Source organism: Micromys minutus (assembly GCF_963924665.1).
Source record: "Micromys minutus genome assembly, chromosome: 18".
Taxonomy (NCBI): Eukaryota; Metazoa; Chordata; class Mammalia; order Rodentia; family Muridae; genus Micromys; species Micromys minutus.
In genome coordinates this window covers 44,632,788-44,649,520 of record NC_137953.1, presented here as the reverse complement: position 1 = coordinate 44,649,520, position 16,733 = coordinate 44,632,788, and positions in this window count along the sequence as shown.

Below are 16,733 nucleotides of genomic sequence, written 5' to 3'. Positions count from 1 at the left end.
GCATAGGACTCACGTATAGTTCCCCACATCCGTGTTGGTCATCTCAAACTACTGTAAATTCAGTTCCAGGTTTGACATACTCTTCTAGTCTCTGCAGGCACCCATGCATACAAGATCATGCACAAACACAAAACAAACAAAAAAAAGTAAAAATAGATCTTGTGGGCTGCTATTATTGATTATCAGTGGATGTAATCATTTAGTTATGAAAATGGTATATAGCTGTTGGTGGAGGAGTAACCACGGTTGAAAGCTCCTGTAACCCTGATGGGATAGCATCCCTGAAGATACTGATATCTCCTCAAAAGGACAAGAGATGTGCATTCACATAGCCATGACGAATGTGCAACTATGAACATCTCATATGTAACTTCTCATTTACTGGATTTACATTTCTGTACTAATTTACAAGCAGGATCAGCGATAGCCCGAAAGGAAAGAGATTTAAAAGCAATGTGATTTGTTTCTCAGCTTGACCTTGTTAATTCTGTATTTATGTCCTGTGCTGCACGGAGCACCTGCACCTCAGCTTCTGACAGTTTGAGAAATAGCTTGCCTCGATTCCAGAGTCCCACTTTACAAAGCCCCTCAAAGGCATGTTTCCTTTAAATCCTACATTTTATTTAATTGTTTTGTGTATGGAAACGTGAGTCTAAAGGGAGGCTAAGTTGTGTCTGAAATGCCAATTTCCCTACCATGTTGCTCCATGCCCATCTGAACAGCTAAAGTTTAAGCGTGACGGTCTCAACCACTGATAGGATGTGGAATAATTAGAGCTCAGTTACGTTGCTGGCAGGTGTATAAAATGACGTAATCACCTTGACAAGACTGGCAGCTTCGTGGCAGTCGAAGGCACAGCTATCTTTGGATTGGAAAGTATAGTCTTAGGTATTTATTCAAGATAACTTAAGCTCACAAAAGGATCTATTCAAGAGTGTTCACTGCAGCTCTTTGTAAGGGTACAGAATAGAAAAGCACCTAAGCGTGTCAAGAGGAGAAGGGGTAAACATGATGTGGTACAGGATCACATAGCAATACAAAGAATGAATTCCTCTGCCAGTACACAGGATGAAATGAATGAATGCTGAGAACAGAAGAAAATACCAAAGAACAGCCACTTTAAATGCCACCCATATTAAGTTATCCAATAGGTAAAAAGTAATATCGGATGAAAACAAACGGTGGCTTGCCTTCAGAGGTTCGGGAGTAAGTATTTCTCACGAGATAGAAATGTGATAAGCATGTATGTACACACGTGTCTGGTAGTCAAAATAATTAAGACTTGTATATTTCAGTGTATGTAAACTTTATCCTACAGATGATGAAGTTAATGATTGGAGTCTTTGAGGACTTGGTGGCGCAGCTGAAAGCAGATTGGCAGGACACCGGCCACAACTGCGGTCGAGCAATCAGCAAGTGAAGTTCATTTTCTTATTTCATTTATGCTTGAAAATTTACACACACACACACACACACACACACAGACATACGCAAACACACACACAGATACAGATATATACACAGACACATAGTTACAAACACAAAGACACACACAGACATACACATAGACATGTACACAAACACAGGCACACACACACAGATACAGACACACAGAGACATGCACACACAGATATACACAGACACACACACAAACACAGACACACACACAGAGAGAAAAGCAAGAATGATCAAAAGGCTTTCAGAGATCTGAAAATAGTTTCACACGGCTGGAGCGGAGTCTCTTGCAGTCTTTGATCTCAGGAATTTTCCAAGATTGCAGTGAGCCGAAAACACCAAATCTCTTAGTCACATCATATTCTAGATCGTGGATGGCTACAATGACTAACTAACAGAAATGAATAATTAGTTGGAAAAACAGATTTTTTTTTTCAATTGTGAACATGAATCAAACATTGTTCCTTGCGTTACCTGGCAACAGCATGGGCCATGGAGCTACTATAGACTGTGGCCACATCTAATAGTACAGGTCCATGCCAGTATAACCCCCTTCTTAACGTGAGAAAGTTCTTGAAGTTACAGTAACTAAACTGCATCACGCCCGATCAACAATTAATGAAAAAGTGATAAATGACTTATGGTTACATTCCTGGAAATTTGTAAGAAACACGCTCAATGAATCACCCTATTCATCACAAATGTCAATAGTGAGATCATTAAATGAGACTGAATTAAATTTCCTTCATCTTAACACAATGAAATAGAGAGGAGGAGAATGGGGAGGGAGGGGGTAAGAGAGAGAGAGAGAGAGAGAGAGAGAGAGAGAGAGAGAGAGAGAGGAGAGAGAGAGAGAGAGAGAGAGAACAATTGAAATTTCCTGTAGACTGCAAAAAAAAAAAAAGATGATTTTTTTTTTTTTTTTAGAAGAGAACTTGAAATCTCTAGTTTTTCGCAGGAGAGGACTGACTTCAAGAGAAATGAACTGCTTCCTTCAGGGTGACAGTGGGTTAGACCACGGGTCAGATCCTCTGATTTCTTCAGTTTGAGGTAGACTAGGCTACAATGTGTATGAATTTGAAATTTATCCATGTTGAGTAACTGGAGATGATATTAGCTTGGGTAATGTACAGACAGCTACAAACCACCCCTGTCCAGAGGGTGTCCAGTGCGCTGGCAGAATGCTCTTCTGGGCCCACAGATCTTACAATGTAGGAGCAGGAGAACATTTTCAAAACTGTTAAAAAGAATAGGAAAAAGAGAACCCATGCTGTTTGCTTACATAGGATTACAGTGAGTGAAGTCCCTTTGTTTTTCCTCTAGTTTCTCAGGTTGCTTGCTCTTTTATGTGTGTGCTAACACGCTTATATCTGTGATCTTCTACATGTGTACTAACACATGCTTACATCTGTAATATGCTTGTACGCAGGCCCACAAAAATGTGGAACATACACATGGTGAAATACAGTAAATAAGAAATGAAATAATGGGATTTGAATGTAAATGGAGGATAGTATATTTGGTGAAGTAACCTAGATCCAGAAACACAACGCTGCATGTTCTCTTTCACCTGTGGGTCCTAGTTCCAAATCTTTAGATGTGACTATACAACTTGGAATAACCACAGAAGCCAGGAAAATATAAGAGACTATGCTGAGAGAGGGAGACCAGAACACAGGTGATCTGAAGGAGGAGATGGAGGAGCGTTTTAATTGTGACACGGAGAGAGGTCAACAGAGAAGAAAGGAGAGAGTAGGGACAAGTGACACTAAGGATGTGTGATAAAGCCTTAAGGAGTTTTACCTAGTTTCCTAAAATATAAATATATGCACGTATGCATACGTGTATGCATGAGTGTATAAAATGATTCATGTCACTTGGGCTGACAGTGCTCCCCACAGAGCCATAGACTGTCTAACAAGACCCCCATCACCTGGGATGAGAAACCTCTGTTGTTGTTGCAGTTGGTCAGGGCAGTCAAAGTAACTCCTAAAATAATATAGGGCATTGCTGTTGCCTTTGGTAGCCTTTTAGAGGTTAAAGGTAGATTCCCTATCACTGAAAATATTGTATATTTTGGACACAAGGCTTGGAAGATTAGAGCTGGATCTAACCCAGAAGCTCCTGGAATCTAGCTTTCATGGTACCAGAAGGTGCTGCTTAAAATGCCTATGGAGGAGAGCAGCCAATAGTCCATGAAGCTGTGATGCCCATGAACAACAGCAACAACTACAGCAAGACTTCCAAAGAAGCAAGAGTGGCACACATAGCTGGGTGGTAACCAACCGTTGTCTCACTGGACGGAAGGCCCAAACTCAACGAGAGGGAAATCATATCTACTAGAAACACAGCAGCTTCCAGGGGAGACCATGGATCATAGAGAACTAACTACCGCCGCTTTACTACAATAGAATTACTCCTAATTGTGTTGTGACACTTATCCACTTACCCTTATGCCCACAGGTATAAGCAAGTCTCACCCTGCACCAAAGAAACTATTGCAGCAAACAAAGATCATTACAGAAAAACCACAACCGATCAAAGTGGAGAGATCACCTGACCACAGGAATCACAGGCCCAAAGATACATCTGTAGCATAACTTCGGCACCTAGGACTCAGGGAACTTCAGGGAAGTGTGGGCTAAGACAGCATGAGAACCAGAGAACCAGGAAGTCTGCTCTGAGAGTGTCTCCTAGAAATGACAGAGAAGCTACATTCATATCTCAACAGTATGGTTGCCTAAACAAGTCCAGAACAATGACAATACCAGTTCACATGCTAACACAGAAGAGGGAAATCCCATGGAAGCTCCACCTACTAGACAAAAAAACTACAGGCAACTAATGAATCTCCTCCAGATGAGCCTCCTAACTGATTATAAAGTATAAAGCAGTCAGCCCTGAAGACAGATACATACAGCCAATGCCAAATGGACCCACCAGGTTACATATACATACATATACATATACATATATATATGCACATACATATTTGAGTTTGAGTGTGTGTATGTGTGTGAGACAGAGAGACAGACAGAGGCAGACACACACAGAGACACAGAGAGACAAAGGCATAGAGATTGAGAGAAAGAGACAAAGATACAAACAGAGATAGTGAGGCAGAGACACAGAGAGACAGAGACACGGAGAAACAGAGACAGACACACACAGAATAATAATTTAAAAAGAGGTCATCAGTTTGAAAGGGACTGAGATGGTATAGAAGATATGGAGGAAAAAGATATAGAAAGGGCTAGAAGAAAAAAGAGAGGGGTAGTAATGAAATTAGATCTTAATAAAAATAAAAATAATTATAAATTTAAACCAAACCAACAAGAATACATATTTCTCTTTCTTCTCCTTCCCCCTCCTCCTTTCTTCCTTTCTTCTTCTTTCTATCTATCTTTCTTATTTTTCTAACCTGAGATAGGGTTTCACATAACCTTGGCTGGCCTGGAACTTGCTATGTAGATTAGGCTGGTCTTTAACTCACAGAGATCTGCCTACCTTTGCCTCTCGAGTGCTAGGATTAAAAATGGGCACCAACATGCTCAGCAGTATTTATTTCCTTCACACCGACCTCGTCAGAGGGTAAACATCTCATTATCTGGGGCATCTAAAATTGTAATGTGCAAAATACTGTTAAGGGTTATACAATTTGACAACCTCTAGAAAAAATTAAAACAACGCGCCTCCAGGCCTTGAACTGCAGTTTTAATCTCACTGTTCTGATGTCACACAGTGAGGATAATAGACTGTTGGGTATTCCAAAGTCTCCTGTCTCCAGATCACATTGTATATTATTCCATATACACCACCGAGTTAAGCCGATAAGAATCATGTAACACTGCGTGCGAGCCAAACAAAGAAAGACACTCTATGGATTTTCTTCTTTTCCTTCCACAAAACTGATGACTTAACACATAATTGTGATGGATTATATATGCTTGGCTCAGGGGGTGACACTATTGGGAGGTGTGGTCTTGTTGGAGTGGGTGTGTCAGCAGAGGTCCCGGCTTCTGCTTTACTTGCTTGTTGGGGAAAGAGTGAGCTGGATGTGAGCTAGTCATAAACGTGAAAGCGTACACAGAGACTGAAGTACATGGAGTCTGGCATTCGGAAGCAAATTAAGAACTTGGGGTATTCATTTTATTTTCTTTATACATTTTAAAACAGGAGCGTGGGATATAATGTAGGGTTTGCCTAGCGTGAATGGTCCCCAGTACTACATAAAACCTGACACGGTGGTTCTCGCCTATAATCCTGACACTTAGGAGGTAAAAGTTTGAAGGATCAGACCCTCTTAAAGATGTGTGTGTGTGTGTGTGTGTGTGTGTGTGTGTGGCAGTTGTGAGCTGCCCAACATGGGGACTGGGAAGTGGACTCAAGTCCTCTCAAAGAGCAGCCAGCACGTTAACTGCTGAGCCATCTCACTGGCCCCCAACCATCGCTGAGGCTCTAGCACATAGGTATAGATATTTCCCTTTATTCTCAGAGCAGCAGCACGAGTGGAGAGCACGGAGCACATTTTTTCTGCTTCGTGGCTGTGATGCCAAGGCTCTGAGACATTCAGTAACTCAGTGAGAAGGACACAGGCACTTATATCAAGATCTAAATCACCACCCAGATCTTAAGACATCATGTCCAGGAATGACCTTTTGTCCTGTGGCTTGTGTTCTTTCTTTCTCCTGTCCTTTGTTTTTCTTCCCCTTAGCTCCCCCTTTCATCTTCTCCTTCCTAATGATGCAATGTTTTGCATAGATTTGTAAGTAAAACGAACTGGCATTAATTCAGAGTTCAGCTAAGAAACCTGATAGTGTCAATACCTCTGAAGCCTGGGGACTGCATTTTATCGCCAAACCTGTTACCACTATTGCTCGACCTGATTGTCACCGGTCCCTTTCTTCCTTGTCATTGACACATGCTTAAGAACAGCGTTTTGTTGCTGGACTTCATATTAGTGGAACCTCTGCATTCTTTTTCATTAAAAATTCCGTGTCTGACAATTATCCATGGCGATGTGCAGATATGTAGCCCATTTGTTTTCACAGAGTCGGAGCGTTCCGTCTCTGGACCTGCCATGCTTCTTGCTTTCTTACTGATGAGCATCTGCATTTTCTTCTGTTTTGTGTTATTAAAGCTGTATGTGACTCCACCTGCACATCAGCCAAAAGCTTCTCCAAGACATTCATGTCGAATGGGGTGAAATGGCTCATTCACAGAATGTGCATACCTACAGCTCTGCTAATGCAAATTCTACTCCAGATCTTCTTTCCCATCTTGGTTTCTAAGCACTGTCTGATTACCAAAGGAACAAGCATTCTTTGAAGAAATATTTGATTACAGGGCCAGAACAAAGAATACACATTGTAATGCCAGAAAATAAGAAAATGATCCAAGAAGCAAAACCAAACAAAAGCATATGCCAGTTCGAAGGAGCCTCTAAAAAACACAAGAACAGCAAAATAAAAGCATTCAGTCATAAACCATAAAATATAATAAATACCCAAACAGAAAAATAAGCTACAAAATAAAGTATTGAATTATAACCAATAGGGCTGGAGAGATGCTCAATGGTTAAGAGCACTGACTGCTCTTCCAGAGGTCCTGAGTTCAATTCCCAGCAACCACATGGTAGCTCACAACCATCTGTAATGGGATCTGACACCTTCTTCTGGTGTGTTTGAAAACAGTGACAGTGTACTCATATACGTAAATGAATATTAAAAAATTAAAAGGCCTTTACATTTTTTAAAAATCTATAGAGTAATTTTCCATGAGTTATCCAATTAAAAGTTTGATGTAAGAGGAAATAGGTGGAGCCTGGGGAGAAGTCAGTGCTAGCTGTGTGATTCTGGGTGACGGGGCAGGAGGACAAAGTTCACATCATTTTAACGAAATCGTGAAGATATTTACTAATTAAAAAGAGAAAAACACCGCTTTTAAGGGAAAGAAACTTGGCGAAACTACCGTATCCTAGTAACCATAGGTGACTAGGATGACATCAGCATCACAACCTGCTGTGACACAGTGGGGACAGGAGACCCCTCCATAGAACCTTCAGACAACATGCCTCGATCCACTGACAAAATCACAGCGCTCAAAACTCAGAGCTGTCTGACAGATAGTGTACACAGTTCACATATATCAAGATTTGGGGATGCGGGGAGGACTAGAGGAACAAGTACAGACTGCAGGGGACCAAGGACAACTAACCAACTAAATGCCAATGAGATGCCAGATAAGATCGCAGAACTCAAAGCAGCCTCAGTGGGAAGTCAGCAGTGAAACTTAAGTGAAGGTCTCGGTTGATGTTAAGTTCTTGGCTCAGACCACTGTGGTGTGGTTCTGTAAGATGCTAAGGTTAGAAGCTAGGTGAAGAATATGTGTAAGCTCTTTTGTGTTCTGCCTATTTTTTGACCATATAAATTAAGTTCAAACCTCTCAATTATTTGTTTTTTTTTCCACCTCAGAGCTATAAAATGATCCCTAAGTCATGAGGGTAGTGTTCAGAACACCAGCTTTATTCCTGATAAGGCTGTTGGCTCACATAGCTCAAATTTGAGCACAGTTGAGCAGCAGCCTCTTTTTCTTTTTTTCTCCTTTTCCTTCTTCTTCCTCTTCTTCCTCTTCTCCATCTTATTCTTATATTCTTATCCTTCTTTTTCCTCCTCCTTCTCTTTCTCCCTCTTTTCTTTAATCTGTGGGTTTTTGTTTGTTTGTTTTCATTTTTTCTGAGACAGGGTTTCTCTGTGTAGCCTTGTTTATCCTGGAACTAGCTCTATAAACCAGGCTGGCTTCGAACTCACAGAGATATGGCTGCCTCTGCCTCCTGTTAAGCTTTCTAATACCACCCTGAGCTTAGCGCACAGAGCAGAGGAGGGGCACATCTTCAAGGGAGGAGCAAGGCAGGTAACACCCTTCATGAACACTCATTTCCAAAGGAGAGGCTTGACCAGAAGATTTCAAGTTTGCTCTTACTTTCCTAAACATACAGACAGAAAGTATTTAAGTCACACTAAGAGACTTCTTTCTACATGAAAGGAAACAGCAAGCATTGACCCTCACCTATGAAATCATTTGGGCCAGAAGACTTTTCTTTCTTTGTATTATTATTGGTTTTTTTAGATTAGATTTTATACTAGAACTTGATCCCTTTATTGACTACAGAACTAGTTTCGTCGTCTCCTTGAGTCCATTCTAATAAATCACTGACAGCTTGGCTTTTATTTAAGAAGAGAAAAGGAACCACAAGGAGGAAAAGACAAACAGTAGGAGCTGGTGAATGGCTGAGGCTCCAAGAGAAAGGGCACAGAAAAACATACAAAATAAAAGCCCAGTTTGATGGCGGCTTTTAATTCTAAAACAAATGCCCCAAGGAGCTACAGGGATTGATGCAAAGAAAAGGGGTAGGGAGAATTGGAGATCAAGAAATACAAGTAAAAGAAGTCTTCCAAGGAAAGAGAGTGGCCATCTTTCTAAAATCTTTTAACTGGTATCTGAAGAATCCCTGAAGGGTTCAACGAAGCCTGAGGCCCTGAGATTTAACACAGAACTGCAGACATGTTTGTTGTCTGGCAAAAATATGGCTACCGCTAAAAAATAAAATTCTGGAAAACGTATCCTACAAGGAAGCAAAGAATGCATAAAGAAAGCACATCATTTAAATTGTTACATTGTATAGTGAGAGCGTATTTGACTCTGAGGAGACGGGAAGACACACAGGAATGCCTCCCAGTCCTTTAGTGATGGGTTAGAACTATGATACCAGCACTTGGGATCTGAGGCAGGAAGACTGTTGTAAGTTCCAGGCAGCCTGGCCCACATTGAGACCTTGTCACCAAAAAGGAAAGGGAAAACCAGGCAGACTAAAGAGAAAGAATAAAATGCTAGAGGGAAGGATGATAAAGATTTCTGAATGTCCTGCACATGTTTGTGTGCATGTGTGGTGTATGTGTGTGTTGTTCATTTTTGAGCATGATTATGAAGGCCAGAGATCGGCTGCTCTCTATCATAATCATCATCACCACCACCATCACCACTATCATCATTACCACCAACCCCCCACCACCACTATCACCACCACCACCATCACCACCATCACCATCATCACCATCAGGCAAGGTTCCTTACCATACCTGGAGCTCATTGACTATATTAGGCTCTCTTAAGAGAGATCTGTCTCCCTTAGTTCCTTACAGACACATATCACCACACTTGGCCTTTGCATGGGTGTTGAAATTACAAACTCTGGCCCTCAGCATGTACAGGAGGCACTTTACTGAGTGGATCACCTTCCAAAGCCCTATATTTTATTTTAATGACAAAACTCCCAATGCACATTGATACTATAAAAGAGACTTACTACAAACCTATACCCACTCCTTGGTTTTGCCCATCACTTCAGGAGAAAATACTAATGTGTATATCTTAAGCATTAGATAGAGTGGCCATGAATGACTACCCACTGCACTGGGGATAGAAATGATATTTCTATTAATGGTAGAAAAGGCGTCCATAAAATTAAACTCTTCCATTTCATGTCATGAGATGATGATGTTTCTTCTCCACAATGCCTACAACATTTTTTTTTTTTTTTGCCAAAAGAATCCTGAAAATTAAAGAGGTTAGCTAACATATTCTCAATGAGGCAAAGGCAAATATTTGTCCACATTTGCCTGTTTCTCCAGAGCCAGTGGTCACTGAAAGTTTTTGAAACAGTCATTTTCAGTACATAGTTTAGCACAAATGAAGCCATCACAGTAATCCAACCTAGGAAGACACTTCCATTACCTACCTGTAAGGTTCTTTAATGCTTGTTTGTGGCTTATCTCTGCATCTTTGCCTTTTGTTAGTTTTATATAACTAGAATCATAAAGTTTGTTGTCTTAAAGGACCTTCTATGCTACGTATGTTTTTTTTTTTAGAAATGTAAGCAGCAGTAAAAATTATGTCCTATTCTTTAAAAAGTACTCAGAAACCCCATCTCTTATTTTATAAGTGACCAAAGAAGAGAGTCTCTCAATAAACAAAATCATAGTTCTCGAAAGCAGTACAAGATACTTTCTAGTCTTCAGCTCTAATGAACTTCTAAAGAGGAAAAGATGACAGATAAGAAATTAAATTAAACATTTCCTTTTGGTTAGTTGATTGGACATTATAAGGATGATTATTAGAATGCAGGGGGGCACGTCTTTGAGTATCAAGCCATAATGATATATTTAGAGGCTGAACTTATTGTAGGGACTTAGTTTCTTCAGAACTTCAGAGACACTTGGCACAGTTGATTACTGATTTGATGTCCTGACTGAAGTGGGGTTCTCTACACTTCCGAAGGAAAGGGGAATTTATAAGACACCCATATGGAAAGCATTTGCTGCAGTCTTTTCTTAGAGTGGCCTACTCTTGTTTTGCTTAATACAGTGAGTTTGGGGTAGGGAGCACCGATCCTTTCCTATGGGCCCTGAACAAATTTCTCCACAGGGAAAAAAAAATCTCTAGAGAAGCATAGCTACACTGGCCTTTGTAGACATCTTCAGTGTTCCATTAAGCAAAGACGTTAGGCCAGTGGCATCGTGGTTCCTTGCATCAGTTGTCAAGAGTGAATGTGAGTCCCAACAAGCTGAGTTCTGGAACATTAACATCTTTCTTAGAGCCATCTGACTTTGAAGACTTTTCCTTTCTTCCAACTTTATTAGCAGCGCGTAACTCAGAGTAACTTTCTCCTTGATATTCCATATTGTTTGCCAACACATTTATCTACCTTGCATTTGACACCTCACATTCATCCATACGGGAGAATGGTCAGGATGCTTACCCAGCACAGAAAGAACAAAGCTCGGATGTCGGTTTTTTACATGGTGACAAGCTTGGTGATGAATTATGCACCTTTGCTTTCTCTTCCTTAGCAACTTACAACTAAACTCATTTCCCAGATTGCTTTTGTAAGGATGATGTAAGGATGTAGCTGGGAGGCATGAGTTTTTTGTCTGCCTCCTGCTGGAGTCACGGATCTGTAGGCAAAACAGTTTCTCCTCAGAATACAGTGATAGCACCTAGAGGTAGTAGAACATAGACAGCCCTCTGAGCCAGTAGAGAAATTATTTTAGAATAAGGTTACCCTAATCTGCAAGTAGCCTCCCAAATGCTTATACCCAAAGAAACAATATTTTGTATTAAAGTTTTTTTAATTAAAAAATTTAAATTTATTTCATGTGTCTAAGTATTTTGCCTGTAGGCACCTCTGTGTCTGGTGCCTATTCAGGCCAAAAGAGTTTATCAGATCCCCTGGAATTAGAATTATAAAAAGTTGTGAGTCCCTATGTGGGTGCTGGGAGTTGAACCCCGGTCCTCTTTGAGAACATGTGTTCTTAAATGTAGAGCCATCTCTCTCCAGCCCTAAAAGAGCTCATTTAAACTCAAGATGATTTATTATAGATTGATTGTGTTGCCTGTTGTGATTTTTTTATGTTATTCTACATGTGTCTTTAAAATGTTTATCTCACCGTAAGAATTCCAAGCCCCCAAGGCTTATGTTTTCTTACCTGTGACATCTACTGGCCCAGCTCTTATTTTGACTCCATAATCACGTGCCTTTGTCTACTAGCACAGCCCTGAAACCTTATCTGCTAGGGCCAGCCGCTTACTGTCCTGGAAGGCCTCCAAGTGACACACTGGGCTTATTTTTCTTAGAAGAAGGTGAGAAAACCAACAAGGTTGATTTGGCAATATATGTAAGAAATTGTACTGGGTCATTTACACTGAGAAACTTTTTTGGAAAGACTTATTTCTATGTTTGCCTGCATGAGTGTACACTATGTAAGTGTTGCCTCCAGAGGTTCAAACAGTGTCAGATTCCCCTGGGACTGGAAGTATAGATGATTGTGAGCTGCCACGTGGTGCAGAGAATTCAACCTGAGTTTTTTGCAAGAGCATGAACCACCAAAACAGCTTTCCAGTCTCTACACTGAGACGTTTTAAAGGCAGAGTTTATTGTGTTCTTGGCATGCAAAGAAGATATTCTTTAAATAACATAATCTTGTGAGGTGCTTACAATTAATATGCCCATTATACAATGAAATGACAGAAAGCTGTTATGACACAGTACGAAATAATAGTCCTTACTGGAAACCAGGCAGAATGGTTCTAGTAGAGCGCACACCAGGCAGAGTTCACACACTACATGGCTGTACATCTTTAAATCCACCATCACTGCTGTCCTCTAGGGGATCATAACCAGTTCCTGGTAATATGCCTGTGTTTGCTATTCATCGGAGACAGGACTCTTATTCTAAGCTTTGACTGCTTTTCTACCAAAGTGATCCTTTCACCCCCTCTTGTCTTTTTGTCAGCTGTAAACGGAGGGAGCTGAAGGGATGGAACTGGAGGTCATGACGGATAGAAAATAAGCCACACTCTTGTTTCCCTTCATACATGTAAGCCACAGACGTGGAGAGTGAAACAGAGATTAATGGAGGCTTGTGAGGAGAGGGAGGGTATGGAAGGTTTCAGAGACTGCTACCAAAATAGTCAAGACAGGATTAGGTCTAGTGTTCTACAGCATAGTAAAGTGACTACATAATTATTACACATTTAATAATGAAGGAGACTGAAGGAGTCCGAAAGATCCCAGCACAAAGAAATGATGTCTAGAAGGGCAGAAACATTAATTACCATTGTGTCCTGCTACACTGTGTAAATGAATCAAATTATTACATGTGTTCATTATACATTTATAATGAAACAGGAAAAGGTAAATATCAAAAATAAATAAATAAATAAAAAAGCTGAGTGTAATGCTTGGTTCCATATCTTTGGAGGCTAAGCCAGGAAGATTTGAGTTCAGGGTCAGCTTGGGTTATATGGTAAATATTGACTCAAAAACTGAAACAGAATTATTTACTTTCTTCAGTTTTCTTTGGAGCTAACATCATGAATATATATATATATATATATATATATATATATATATGAGCATATAGATAGCATTTAGAGGAAAATACATGGGCAACGGGATAACCACAGGAGAAAGGAAAGTCTTTATGCTTCCACAATGAACTGAGAGGAACAGGACAGTCTACAGGACTGACAGACAGTCTACAGGACTGTCAGACAGTCCACAGAACTGAGAGACAGTCCATAGGACTGACAGACAGTCTACAGGACTGACAGACAGTCTACAGGACTGTCAGACAGTCCATAGGACTGAGAGACAGTCCACAGGACTGATAGACAGTCTACAGGACTGACAGACATTTCTACAGGACTGACAGTCCACAGGAATGCACACGTTCTCATCTCAGGAAAGAGGAAACTATACTAAGGTCAGTGGCAGAGGACAGACTATTGTACTTGGTGAACTTGACTTTGAGACAGAAATGAATTGATGGGAGACTACCAGCAGCAAACAGCCAGCCTGTGATGTGTCTGATACTAAGATAAACAGACAGTCCTGTAGGTGGGATATAGGGCTAACTCTGTAATTTACTGGAGAAAGACAATGCTTCTGCTAAACTAGATAAAGGTAGAACCATCTAAGTCCGTGGATAATGTTCTTATGCTCTATGGACCAGCTCAGCCCTACTGGAAAAGATGATGGCCTCTGTGCACATTACTGTGAAACTGACAGGTTAAGTGTGTACCATAAATGATACTTTATTCAGGTTATTAACAGAATAATTCTTAAGGTATAATATGGGCTGATACTGACTTTTCAATATATGCAGACAATAAAGACAAAGTGACAGTAAGGTTAAAATAATGTGTTATTTTTCTGTTTATTTGGCTGAAAGTGGGACTACATCAAAATTTAAAGTAATGAACCCAAACAGATTTGTTTTCATAATACCTATCTTGTATCAGAATGGAATTCCCCATTTAAAAATGTTAAAATATTCACTCTTCTTATTTTTCTTTCCCCTTTTTGAGACAGGTCTCACAATACAGTCCCAATATTCCTGGAAGTCCTTATGTAGCCCAGGCTAGCCTTGAACTCACAGAAATCTGCCTCCTGAGTGCTGGGATTAAAGGCATGTCTGAATTTATTATTTTTTAATTATGTGTATAGATGTGCACATGCAAATATGGGTGGCCACAGAGCCCAGAAGAGGATGCTTGACTTCCAGGAGCTGGAGCTATAGACATTTCGAGACATCAGGGGTGGTTGCTAGGAACTGAACTCGGTCCTCTGAAAGGATACTGTAGCATCATAATTGCTGAGACATCTCTTCGGCCTCAGAATTAAATTCCTCATAACTGGGATACATTGCTTGTGGGAGGTGGGGGGGGGGTGGTTGCAAGAAGAGAGACATTCCCAAGAACTATAAATTGGGTTTTTGTCTCAGTTCCCTATAAATACTCAAGTACCTTTGAGCCAATCACTTTAAGTTTATTTTGTGCAAGGAACTAGATAAGTTTCTTACTAAGGCCCTGTGAAGTAAGGCATTAGTCTAATATTTCTGAAGGTCATCTTTGCTTTAAGTGGGTTTCTGATAATCTTTGTGAGCACAAACTCGCTCTTTCAATGTTCTCAAGGAAAACAGTTCATGGACAGATCAGAACATGGGGTCCAGGATATGACATTGTTATCTTGATAACCCTAAGAACAATCTTACCACGCACCAGTGACTCCTAAACTTGTTAACTTCTGTGAATACCTGTGCCATAAAGACTGTGCTTGCTCCCAATATTTGCTTTTAGTTCCTAAGAGAATCGCTGGTAAAGTTGTTTTTTTTTAAATAACAGTACATATGCTAATGATCCTGGTGAATAATTCTAAAAGACAAATATTGTTAGTTTCATATCACAAGCTAGTGTCACTGAGATAGCAACATCAAAGTAAAAAAAAAATGAGCAGGCATCCTTAGGTTCAGAGTAACCCTAAATGTCAAATGCTGTTTGAATGGCTGACATGTTATCTTTCCTTAGGAGAAAGCTTTGATACCACTGGGCATCGGAAATGTTTTCTGGTTCACCTGCCCTGCATCTGGATGAAGAAAAGTAAGAAGAGATTGGCAGGTGTGTAAGATTAGGAAGCTGCCTTCTGCAGCTGTTCTGACCTGAACTCTAGTTAAACCTTGTGCAACTTACCAACTATTCCTAGAGATGGCCAACTGCCTACTGGGAGTTAACAGGCTTTTCATCTGGTCTCCCAGAAATGAATGTCTGTTCTTTGACATTACACTTATTAGCCAAGGTGGTGGTGGTAGTGGTGTGTGTATGTGGGGGATGGGAAGTGTTCCCCTGAACCTGTAATATGATTCCTGAATATGCAACCTCTTTGCCTTCCATGACATTTCCCCTCTTCCACGTATTGACCAACACTTTCAGGATACAGGTCTGCCTTCACCCTACATACAGTGCAGAGCCCTGCTTCCTTCCAGGAATCTGCTAGCGAAGACAATTTGCCACACCTGAGCCATCCAGGAGGCAGAGTTCAACTTTGCTAAGCCACCATCACTACACCGCTGGGTTCACACACACCATCCCACAAGCTGACAGAACTCACTGTCCCTGAGAAATGCACTCCGAGAAAGGGGCAGCTGCAACCATCATGCACTTAAATGGATAAACGGAACTTGCTACAAGTAGGCCTTAATGGTATCAGTTCATGGTGTGTCACGGACGTTTAACGAGTGGCAAGATTATCTTCCTAAATGTGTGTATAACTGACCTGAGAACCTGTAAGCTGGTCACAAACTTACCGGACTTGTTTATAGCATTAACTAGGATAAACTGAGAAGACACTTAACTACGTCGAGCAGCGTTCAGAAATCAAGGATGGGGGTTTTCCCGTGTGCTCAGGCAAACATAACATGTCTTATCTCTCTCATTCACGTTTTAAACCTTGTGTGGTGGTTCAAGCCTGCTGAGAAGCTTCCGGCTCTGGTGCCAGATCCGAGTCACAAACTACTATCTTTATAGGGTTCCCTTCAGAAGCTGGTTTTTCCAAGTTTACTACTCTCTCCTTCTCTAGCCCCATTCGCCAGTTCTTGTACTCTTAGGATATTCTATTATTTGTTTCTCTCCCCTTCATAATGCTAGGAGAAAGAAAGAATGAGCAACTATTTGTAAATAGGACACTTTAAAAGTTTTCATTTAATCTCTATTTTCGACGCGGATGCGTGCAAAACAGCTTCCGTGAGGGTCTACGTGATTCAGCCTAGGTAGAATCTGAAATTTTCCGTTGACTGAAAGAAATATCACCTCGTCTTCCCTACGGTTCCGCCGACCCGGTTTTCACGGCGGATGTGTTTGAATTTCCAGAACTTCAGTTATCT